Raw genomic sequence first — 12,654 nt, forward strand, 5'->3', positions numbered from 1 at the left:
TGAAGAGGCGAATATTCATTGTCAATTAATGTTAACATGGCTTAATTAGGCAACTAAAATTGGCAACTAAAAGTCCCAACAAAAACAAAATACCAAATATAAAAAACCTTAATAAGGCCGGTATTCCGTTATGGTTCCAAAACCTGGACACTCTCTAAAAGTGAAAGATTATTAGCCACCTTTGAAAGAAAAATCTTGAGATAGTTATACAAAGGCACAAAAGAAAATATGAAATTTGACGAAGAATATACAACTTTGAGCAAGTGATGATAATGATGATGAATTTAGTCAGCTTTTTTCACCAAGTTTTCCTTTATATTTTTCATCAAATAGTAAAATTTGAAGCAATAATATAAGTCGTTTATTGAAAAAAATAAACAGTTAAGAAAAATTCTTACGTTAAATTAATTTTTAATTAGATATAACAATACACCTAGTTTTTAATTCTCATAACTTTTTTAATATTATAAAAGTAAAACTTTGTAAATTTAGTAACTTTAATATTCTAAAAGTATTTAAATATTCATACTTTAATTCTTGAGCAAAATTCATCATTATGGAAAAGTTCAAAGTAAAAATGATTTCAACTTTTATAATGTAACGTTGCATCCCTGGAAAATATCCTGACACGTTTACTTTCCCATATACTCTTTAAAAACTTTTATTTTATCCCCTTTGCGTGACCCAAGTTAAGTATATATATAAAAAAATCCTGATTTTGTGATCTTGTTTTGTTTTATATTCTTTTGTTTTTTGGTTGATTAGATTAGGAATCTGAGAGAATGAATGTGATTTTTTCTTTATAAATAATATATAAAGAATAAAAATAATAGCATTCCTTATTCATCGAGTGAACTGTCTATGTATGTAACTGACTAATGGTTTAAACCAAATATGGTATTCAGGAACTTTATTAAAGACACGACTTCTTGAAATGGTATCGTCTGTGTACCTGCGTTTTTCTTTACGATAACTTTTGACGAAAAATTATATATAGAGGATGAATTAGTTTTGTGACAAAGTCTGTTATATCTGTTATAGTAGATAGGTTACAAATAAAAGTTATTTATAAGAATAGAAGGCAATAAGCTTTACATTTTAAAATTAATTATAAATATATAAGATCTTTCATAACACTACCGCATCAAAGATGTGTTTTTTAAATGAAACAGCGTGTATTTTATTTTAAATTTAGACTCATAGACATAGGCTCAATCAAGATTCTTTAGAAAAAATTTTTTTCCAAGTTAGGCATCGAGGTGGTCCTGATGAACATCCAATCCATTAGTACCACTCTACAGAATTCTAATGATAGTTCTAGGAAAAAACCTCGGTATTTTTGATGCTACTGTAGACACAGTTGAACAAAGTGTGGATCAATATATCAGTTCAAAAGTATTCCAAAAAGCTGATATTAAAATTCCTGAAGAATAAATAGAAGAACCTGATGAACCTAACAGTGATAGTTCTTTCTCTTCCCAAAAACTATTTTGTAATCAGTCTGCCACCTCATATTGTTTTGTCAGTGATTTACAGGAAACTACAGAAGATGCCTTTGGATACATCGCTGGGTATTTAGCAAAAAAATTTAAAGATAGTTTACCTGATTTAGGTAATTTCACATACAAAATTAGTGTACACTAGCGGACCAACTAGACATCGAGTTTTTTAAATGAAATTTTTATTTTGCGAGAAAAATTAAGAGATCAATACAAACAATATAAGCAAGAATATACATAACATTCATCAATAATAATGCAAGTAAAAAGTGTATTATATTTCACGAAATATTTCGTCGAAAACAATGTTTTTTGTTACAATGTTATCATTTAACAGTTAATTTTGCATGCTGATCACGAATCCGGTGTCAGATTTGCTCTATCTTGACGTTTTATGCGCGTTTCGGGTCACTTCCGGTGTCGGATCGCAACCGGAAGTACATATTTAGATTCGTCTCGACGAGACCTTTCGATCCATATATACATTGTAGGGTCTAAAACTTAAAGTAAATTTTAACTTCCGGTCATCTAAAAACCGGAAGTGAATTTTTGTACCAAAAGTATATCTTGACAATCTCATACGTAATACTAATAATATTCCGAAAAAATATTTTAATTATCTAATATGGTTTTTGAGTAAGTGGTGGACAAGAAAAGGGCTTAGCGTTTTAGTATATAAGATAGTTATATTATACTATTATGGATGCAGCAACTCTCTTATGGAGGTCTTATCAAGCCTGAATATTATGAAAATTATATTGATCCGTATAGGAAAAATAATGGAGTTGTTGGAAATATTATCTTATTAAAAACTTTTGTAAACTTAGAACAATCATTAAAATAAATTATAGAAATATAAAATCCAAAGAAGCTGAATATTTAAAGCGAAAAAGCCTATGGGTGTTAGATTTAACTAGGTCGAAAATTAGAAAATTAAGTAAAATTGTTTATTAAGGAAATGTTTCCAAAAGGAATACCTAGTGTTGTACTTATTTTGTTTAGTTTTACCTATATATGGTATTGAAATAAATAGTTCAGTATTGAATAGTTTTATTTATTAAATGACTAGCGGATCCGCGCTTTTTCATTACATATCGTCGGCTGTATGCAATAGTGGCTTAACTCAAAAATTGCCAAAATTGAGTTAACATCGCCAAAGGGCTTGAAAAAGCCTTATTTATGACCTGCAGAACTGGCACAATAATAATAGCAAAAATGTCCGCTAGACGTCACTTGTATCGCTATGACATGTTGTCGGTTCAGATAAATTGAAGGGGATAAAACATTGACAGATCTGTACAATGATTATAAAGTTAATTGGCAAAAAGACAATGATGAATTTGTAAAAATTGGTTTATATAGTAAACTTTTTAATTATGAATTTAAATATGCGTTCTTTCCTTTTAAAAAGGTCAATGTCAGTATTGTGAAAAATACAAAAATTCGGACAGTGAAGAAAAAGTAGAACTTGAAGATGCTTATAACCATCATAATTAGAAAAATCTAAACCGGGAGCTAAAAATACTTGACAAAGAGAATGTAACTAATTTACAAAAAGTTGCTTATTTTGACCTACAAGCTGCTCTACCGACACCAAAAGTAGACTTTTCGCTTTCTATTATAAATCTAAGCTGTCAACATATCATTTCTCTATATGTGAACTTCAGAAAAAGGGACTGGGAAATGTGCACGAAGGAGAAGGCAGTAAAGGTGCCATAGAAATTGGTTCGTGCCCGCTGATGTATTTGGAACAAATATCTATAAAAACCGATTATGACGATTTGAAATTCAGATTTTACTCAGACAATTGTGATGGCCAAGGAAAATACAAGTACGTAATTCCAATGTATCAGGACGCTGTAACTCATTTCAAAATTTCTTCTATAACTCATCACTATTTAATTGTCGGCCATACTCAAAATAAGGGCGACTCTTTAATATAAAGAAATGTCACTAAAGCTTTAAAAGGATAGCCTATTTATCTACCGATCCATTACGCTATGCTGATCCAAACTGCTCGTTGCAAATAACCATTCGAAGGACACGAATTATGTCCTAATGATTTTTTTGGGCCAGAAAAAATTAAATACTAAAATAGCGACAATTTTCAATGAAGATGTCCAAAGAAATATTTTTCATTTTAACGATATTTGTGAAATTCATTACTACTATTTTAACACTTTATTTGCACAAGAGGGGTATAGATCAAATGATACCACCAAGAAAAAAACAAAAAAAGGTTTAGAAAGCATGGATATTATAGAACTAGAAAAGACTTACACTGGCAGCCTGCCAATAAATAACTGTAAAGAATAAATAAAACCTTACTGGTCTTTGTGAAAACAATAGTGTTCCACAAATTCAGCTGATTTTTACCGATATGTAAAGCATTGTTAATCATAACTTTTCCTATTATTATCAATATATACATTTTTTATTTCGTTTTACTTATAGTTGTTAATAAACACATTTTCTCATTCAAGTAACTTGTAGTATACTTTATTGAACCTTTATTTCAGTTGATAGGAATAACAAAAAAATGCCAGTTTTGTCTTTGCCTTAATTAGTCTAGAAAGACAAAATGTTGATGTGCAATAGTGGCACAACTCAAAATAAGGGTTGAATTTAAAAGTCTGTGTTAGAATTCATTAAAGGCTACATAACGCTCTCCAAAATTCACCAAAATTTATTTTTTTTTTTTTTTTTCTAAAATCCCCATCCACGTAGTAAAACAAATAAGATAAAATTATTGGCACCCAAACTTTAAACCCCTGTTTTAAAAAATTACCAGTTTTTGTGTTATGCCACTATTGCATACTGCCGACGATATGTATATATTAAATGTTTTTGGATATTTTAATTTGCGTTAAGAGAACATGGCAATGAAGTGTTGAGACTACTTCCTTATCACTGCGAATTCAACGCTATTGAATTAATTTAAGTAAACTGCAAGTCATATTACAATAAGTATATTGGTAAAGATGGACATTCTGATAGTGCTGATATAAATATGTGAAAAGAGGCACTAAACCAATGTAACACAAAAATTTGAGAAAAATGTGTGAGACATACACATAAATTTATTAAAAGTGGTATAATAGACACTGGTAATATGAGTAGCTGACATTGTGCCAGTGAAGAAATCTTAAATTTATTATACATAGGTTTCTTTATTTGAAATTTGTTGTGTTAATTTTTGTATGTACATTTTTTTTCAATTTAGTTTGATAACTTGTGTAACCTGCATTTAGTCTTATTATGTCCATTACAGTTTTAGTCATTTTTTATCAATAATACCCGTTACGAGGCTCAAAGCTCTTCAATTTTGAATCCATCAATTTTCTCAACAGTAGTAAAAACAAAGTCATTAATTAATAATTATATAAACCACAATATTTAACACTGAATAAACAAAATGGTCAAGATGATGGATCCTTGAGGTAGATTTCTATCCAATTTTTAGATCATAACTCATATATTTGCTTAAATGCAATGAAAACACTTTTATTTCTGATTACTACGGTTTAAATATTTATTTACTGGACAACCTGTAGGTTTCCAAAAATTGGAAAACCTCGTTCATAAATGTATACCCAGTTTTCAAAACGCAATAATTGGAATTAAAACGTCTTTTGTAATATTAGCCATTATTAGCCAATTCTTATAACCCCGTAAGTTTGTCTCACATGTTTTGGTTTATTTCCTATATTACTAATGATGACAATGTGCAAAGATCCAGCGGATCTACTATATATTATTTAAAAATAATTATAAGATTATACCTAACTCTTCAACACAGTTCATATTTTAGACATGCCGCTTAAAGCCAGTTTAAAAATTTTCATGCATATTTTTAAGTAGTAATTAGAAAGTAGACACGAGTAAAGAACGCACTGTATAGAAATATCTCCTCGATGAAAATAATTCTGAAAAAATAAGACAAAATAGTTTTAATCCAGAATACCAATTGCTAAGATAGTTTTAAAATACTAAAAGAAAACAAACATCCAAAAGTAATGATAAAGAAGAAGAAATTACAACATATGTCGAAAAATACACATACCCTTGACGGCATTCAAAACGTCGGGATTTTGGCCGAAAAAAAACTCGTCGTCACTACTAAAAGTTTCTCCCTCGATCCCCGACAAACATTTCCGACATCAAACTGATAAGATGTTGCAGCAACCGCTTTCAGCTGCGTGACGTCACAGTCGAAAGCTCGCGGTTCACTAAGAGCAGCAAAGCAAAAGCAAAAGCAAGCGAGGGATAACCTGTAGCTCTCTCGTCTTTATTACGGAGCGGACGTCGAGACGACGACGCTACGCTACGGTACGCTAACGCAGCAGGGTCGCGGTCACCGATTAATGTTTTACACTACGCATGCCATCCCATCCTGCAATTGGATGCTGGTGTGTGCGAGCGCTTTTAAATTGGTTACGGTGGAAAGTCAACTCTTTGATAAGTAAATGGTAATCTTCAATCAACCGTTTAACGATCGGATTATTTACCGGAACGGTTAATTAGAACTCGTATCTGAACCCTGGATAAATTTTGAAACCTTTATTTTATAGACCAACTTAAAAAAAATAATTTATTATACATTTACATATACGCGTCGTCCAGTCTCAGATAGATCAGACATATTACATTATAGGGAAAGTTTATATGAAACATTATGTCAAAGACAAGCTATTTCAGAGCTCATACACAAATTTCCATTGTATTCTATTTTTCAGAAGCGTGTTTAGAGGTCCTGATTTTGTTGAATAGTTTTATATGAATCGGAGTACCATGAAGTTATTCCTAGAAAACGGCGGAGTTAAACGCACATTTTTCGGGGCTGTAAGTTCGGTTATAGCGCTGGTTTTCTCCGGATCGGTTTTTATTCCTTCTGTCCCAACAACGTGTCCCAAGTATCTGAGTTCTGGCTGGCAAAATGTGCGTTTTTCAAAATTTAGCTGTAATCTAGCCTCAGTCTTCGAAAGACTTCTTGTAGGTGATTTAAATGCTCTTGGAGTGTCTTCGATATTACCACGATATCATATAAGTAGGCGAATGCGAACTCTATATCGGGAGATATTACTTTATCCAGTAGGTGTTGGAAAGTTGCTCCAGTGGAGTGCAGACCAAATAGAATAGTTCTAAATTGAAAGTGGCCTTTTCCGATTACGCTAAATGCTGTTACTGGGCGGCTTGTCTCTTTCAACGGTATTTGAAAGTAACTTTGTTTTAGATCAAGGGTAGAAATGAAATTTGCCTCTGTAAGTTTATCCAGAATGTCCGATATACTGGGTAACGGATATGCGTCTTCATTTGATAGCTAGTTGACCTTTCGAAAGTCTGTACAAAATCTGTACGAGTTGTCTTTTTTTTACTAGTACAATCGGTGAACTCCAACCACTTGTAGAGGGTTCGATAGTTCCTTCCTTTAACATCTTGTTCACTTCTTGGTTGATGATTTGTAACATTTCGGGGTTGTGCCGTCTATACGGCTGCTTGACGGGGTCGTATCTCTTTTTTAACTTAATTTCGTGTTTTATTATTAAGTTGGTGGGTCCTGTTACTTTCTTGAATTCCCTTAATTTTTTTCTTAGGAATCCTTCTAGCTCCGTATTTTGATTAGAATCCTTCAAAGCGTTGCAAGTTAGTTTTTTCTTAAAGCTGTGTATGTTGTGTACTCATATCTCGCTCTAACTAAAGTTCGATAGAATTTTTCCTAAGAAATTCTACTCCGAGTATAGCGTCTTCTGTTAATCCGGACATTATAATGAATGTTTCTCGGGTCTGTAAATTATCGATCTCGTAGTCGATAGCAAGTTTCTTATTTAGTTCCATCGATGATCCGTTCGCTAGTTTTGTTCTTCCGCTATAGTTTTCTAGAGAGTCCTTGTATGCCTGAGCTATTGTGTCTCCGGCATAATTTTTAATCGTCCCTGTATCAAATAGCGCTTTTAAAGTTTTATGTCCGATTTTTAATGATACAAAAAGGAACGTCGTAGTTTGCTGGTTGTGTAACGGCGAGAACTGGGACGACTCCTTATTTCTCTAGCCTGTTATTCGTTTCCCTAACTCCTTATACAGCAGTCACTGCTATAAACTCCATCTTTGCCGAAACGTCAACAGAATTTTTTCCATGGGTTTTTGCAATTTTTATTGATGTGACCTGGCATTTTAGATCTAAAGCCCGTGCCTTTGGTATCCTATTCTCTTGGAGCTGTACGTTCCTGGTGTCTTAGAAGATTTTGATTTACTCTGGTTTTTTCGTCTTCTTGGGCTTCATATTCCTGGGCTGTCTTGTAATTCAGTTAAATCTTCAAAGTCTCGGCAGCGAATATAAAGTTTATATTTCGGTAGCATATTCCTATATATGCAGTTATTCCTATATTCTAGTTATTGATCTTTGGAAAAAGATCCTTCTCGTCTAATTAATGTTTGAATGTCTGTGATATATCTATCCGCTGACTCGTTTTGCTTTTGCTTTCTATTTCTGATTTGCTCCTCTAGTTGTATCAAATATCCTCTAGGATAGAAAGCTTTCTTAAAATCTTCGCTAAAGTCTGTCCACGACTTCCAACTTGTTTATCGATCTCGTAAGCTAGGCTTAATTCGTATATCCTTTCTATAAAGTCTACTGCGTCCGAATGTTTTTTATCAAAGTGCGTGTTCCACTTTCGTAGTTGGTTTAATAACTCTGCTTGCGACATTTGTCTCGATATTGTTAGGTCTTGTAATTGTCTTCTGATAATTTACATTTCTTGGGTTAGTACGTCTGGTTCAGATTCTTTGGAAGGATTGACTTTTGGGATCGTCCCTGTAGGTTCTCCGTGATCTTTAAAAAAGTCTCTTAGCCTTGATCTTCGGCGGTTCCTTTGGAATATAAGCAGACTTTTTCGACCTCGCGTTATAATTCCTCTTTGGACAGGCGGTATATCCACGACTTGCCTGTCGTGGCACCAGCTACTGAGTCTGCTACTTTCCCCTTTCTTGCTTATAACTTTAAAACGCTTCATTTTGGAGCAAAGTCGTACTAAAATAAAATAGCAATAGTTGACTTTTCTTTAAGATCACAAACCGAGAGTATGGATGGTCTGTGTTTAAGATACGACTGATTAAAATTTATTACCATTGCTGAAAAATAGCAATAAATACAAAGAAGGAGTGGAACGATTCTTTTCTTATTCAATGTTTCTCAATCGCTTAGGACCTTTATAATTATATCAGAAAGTCTTTATATGATAACAAAACAGTCCACCCAATCTCATTAAAATCAATTTAATAGATTTCCCATAATAATTTTGCAATCCAAATTTGTTTAATTGAAATTTTTAATAAATGTACCATAAGTTTGAAGCTATTTTTCTTCTGAGCGGATGATAATTCCGATTTTGATGATTTTTTACTCATATTATAGGTCTATTTCTAATAAATCACTATATTAAGTTTTCGTCTATAATATCATAAAAGAGAAAAGTTTGTCGGCAATATTTTCGACTGGTAGGAAAGTTTGTTGCCTGGCAATTTTCGCGAATTAAATTTTGACAATTAAATCATGAGACGTCAGTCCAAATTTTGTCCAAATTTCATAAGCGAAAATTGCCAAAAGGCAAAAAACTTGAATAAAACCAGAAGAAAATTTTGCCGTAAATCATTTTCTCTCGAATGATATTTGACAAGACTATTTATCAACAAAACATAATCTTTATTTATTTGTTAACCATAGTTTACTCATTCTTTTTTACCAAAGCATGATTTTGTGTATTATTGACATGTAGCATTTGGGAAATCGAAGGTCCAGCTTCATTTGTTGTTCTGAGATTTTCGATCAACTTCTAATGGTGACTGGAATCCAGCTGCAAATATGGTTTTAGAGAGCTTGCATTTGAGTGACCCGTTAATTTAATTAACTCCTGTTCAGAAACACCTTGCTTGAACAAAGCTGACACAGCTGAAGATCGATGAGAATGGTTTGTTATTTTATGTTTTTTGTTCTATTCCAATTTTTTCAGCTGAAATTTTTGTCCACTTAGATAGATACGGTGTTGATTCCAAGTGGACAGTTTTTGAACCAATATCCATCCTTTTAGTTGGGGCGAACGATAAGCAAGAGTCTATCTGATAAAGTCTTTGGTCCTTTCGTTTGATGAATTTCTTACCAGCCATTTGCTGCTTGCCAAACCTTTCGAACCGCCTTGATTTGTTTTGGAAAAAATTGCTGAAAAAAATGTACGAGGATAGATTGATATTAAACTAGCCTTTGATAGATGGCGCTACTTGATACCGAATTGGTTTCGGTGTTGACATTTGCCATTCGTGACATGACGTCTGTCAAAATTTTAAATTCTAAAAACAATTAGTTTAGTTTTTACAGCCGTCAAAAGCAAGCAAATTTTGTGTTTTCGGAGAAATGGAAAAAGTCGAGTATCGTTCGGTGATTGAGTTCCTCCACAAAAAGGGTAAAACGAATGTGCAAATCAAAGCCGACCTGGATGAAGTTTATGGTGAGGTTTCACCTTCGTTAGCAACAGTAAAATTTTGGAAAGCTGAATTTGTTCGTGGCCGTACGAGTGTTTTTGATGATGAGCGTCCCGAGAGGCCAAATGAAGTCACCATGCCGGAAATGATCAACAAATTCCATGACATGATTATGACAGATCTTCGAATTAAGCTCCGCGAGTTAATAGAGGTCCTAAACATTTCCTACGAATGCATACGCAACATCATTCACCATCATTTGGACATGAAAAATCTATCCGCGCGAAGGGTGCCGCGTTTGCTGACAATCGATCAAATGCAAAAACGTGTGACCACTTCGGAGACGCTTTTTTCGATGATACGGCGCGATCTGAAGGATTTTTTTCGCCGATTTATCACCGTTGATAAAACCTGGGTGCATTATTACACACCGGAAACCAAATAACAGTCGAAACAGTGGCGCAAACGCGGCGAAGGACCGCTGAAAAAGGCAAAGAGTGCACATTCGGCCGGCAAAGTGTTGGAGACTGTTTTCTGGGATGCGAAGGGCATTATCCACATTGACTACTTGGAAAAAGAAAAAACAGTCAATAGTGAGTAACATTATTGGATCGATTCGATGTCGAATTGTGTCAAAAACGCCCCGGTTTGGAACGCAAAAAAGTGCTCTTTCACCAAGACAATGCACCAGCTCACCGATCCGCCGTCGCCATGGCAAAATTACACGAATTGGGCTATGAATTGGTTGAACACCCACCGTATTCCCCAGATCTTGCGCCAGCGATTTTTTCCTGTTTCCAAACCTAAAAAAATGGCTCGGAGGACGCCGTTTCGCAACAAATGATGAAGTCATCGCTGAAACTTCGGCCTATTTTGAAGAGCTCGAGCAAAAGTACTATTCGAATGGGATAAAAAAATTAGAACATCGTCTTACTAAGTGTATCGAGCTAAAAGGGGACTATGTTGAGAAATAAATCGATTTAATTCCAAAAAACTTGTTTTTTCTATCAAAGGCTAGTTTTATATCAATCTACCCTCGTATTCAATTCGCCCCGTAAATTCTCCCATAACATCAAATTCCTTCCGGAAAAGTGGATCTTGCAGTCTACGGCCTCATTGCCTCTCCAAGCAAGTTCAAATGAACGAAGGTGGAAAAACGTTTTTTGTGCTCCATCGGGGGTTTCCTCGTCGTAGCTTTTTAATAGTTCTTCGGTGGATAATGCTTTTGAACTAAGTTTTCTTGTTTCTTGAGCACATTTAATCAATAATATCCCACAAATTTTCTATGGAATTTAGATCAGGGCTGCAGGGTAGCCAGTTCATAGTTTGTATTCCAACCTCGTCGTCCAATTAATCAAGGACTACATGATTATTTGGATAAAAAAATAAAAAACAGGTTCTGAAACTATTTTTTTTTTTTTTTTATAGCACGTCAATATTATGTTTATATTGGCGTTCTCTTGGCTGTCGAACACGTGCTCCCAGTCATCAAAATTCCAGTCAAGGTGCTCTCTGGCAAATTGTAATCTACTTCTACGTTTTCTTTACGTTTAAAGCTGGTGCTCTGACTGGTGTTCTTACATGCAGAGCTTCTTTACCCAGACGCCTTTGTATAGTGTTTCTACTAATTTAAATATTATGAACATATGTCACTTGTCTAAAACTGTCCTGCCAAATTGTTTGATTTTTCCATCGAGTTAGAATCTATGGAGAAGCTATGAGCATATTAACGTGTGTATTAAAAACGGCGTAGGTAGGCGTGGCTAACGATGATACCAATATGGCGGTGGGATCATGGCCGGACTCAATAATATTAAAACTACTATAAAAATATGACTAGTTATTCAGAAGATTTAATCATAATCTAAAAAAGTGCAATACATTTTTAATAAACTATGATTTATTTATCCCGCGGTAAACAATAAAAACACGATATATTATACATAAAGATAAATTAATACAGTCAAATACTATTAATTTATTTTCTGAAGTACGGGCCATTACTTTGTTTACATATTTGTATACTAACCTGTAGAACGTTATTCCTGAAGATTTTTTATTAACATTGCTTCTGCTACTGCAACTACGTTGAGAACAAGAAACTATTATTATGCACTATCACAATATATTATTACAGTTTCTATAAAAGTATTATACAACTAAAAATATTCGAAAAACAACAAACGTAAACAAACAGATACGATCTGTCAAAAGTGTCAAAACAATCTTAACAATATAGCCGAAGTGAGGTTGTTTTTAGCCACGTGATGCCCTCTCCATAGATTCTAACTCGATGGATTTTTCATAACCAACTAAATACTTCTATTATTTCGTATTACAATTCAATAAAATCACGTTATGCTTTGAACGTACTTTTCCTTTTTGATAATAAAGTTATCGATGATTTTTTACGAATATGTAAAAGAAAATGAAGCTATCTAGAAATATTAATAAGATATATGGTTAGCTTTTAATAAATTCCACAGAATGTTGTAAAATAAGATGAAAAAACAACTTTATTTTTACACCCCGTATATGGGTAAAATCTTGACATTTTTTCAGAAAACAATAATACAGTAATTAGAAATAGATCTGTAATGGAAAAAAAATATAGAAATACAAACAAGAATTCGAAAGAAAACTAGCTTAAAGATTATGGTACAGTTGAAGTGGTGCGTTAATT

General features: G+C 33.4%; 1 protein-coding gene across 1 annotated transcript in view; it reads right to left on the reverse strand.

Annotated features, from left to right (window-relative positions):
• Nucleotides 1-5,707, reverse strand: part of LOC140439213 (GTPase-activating Rap/Ran-GAP domain-like protein 3) — a 685,378-nt gene extending 679,671 nt beyond the window's left edge. The window contains exon 1 of the mRNA XM_072528978.1: nucleotides 5,563-5,707. The gene's annotated coding sequence lies outside the window, so the exon portion shown is untranslated. The remainder of the gene's footprint in view (nucleotides 1-5,562) is intronic.
• Between the last annotated feature and the right edge of the window lie 6,947 nt (nucleotides 5,708-12,654).

This window comes from Diabrotica undecimpunctata, chromosome 4 (genome assembly GCF_040954645.1).
Source record: "Diabrotica undecimpunctata isolate CICGRU chromosome 4, icDiaUnde3, whole genome shotgun sequence".
NCBI classification, from domain to species: Eukaryota; Metazoa; Arthropoda; class Insecta; order Coleoptera; family Chrysomelidae; genus Diabrotica; species Diabrotica undecimpunctata.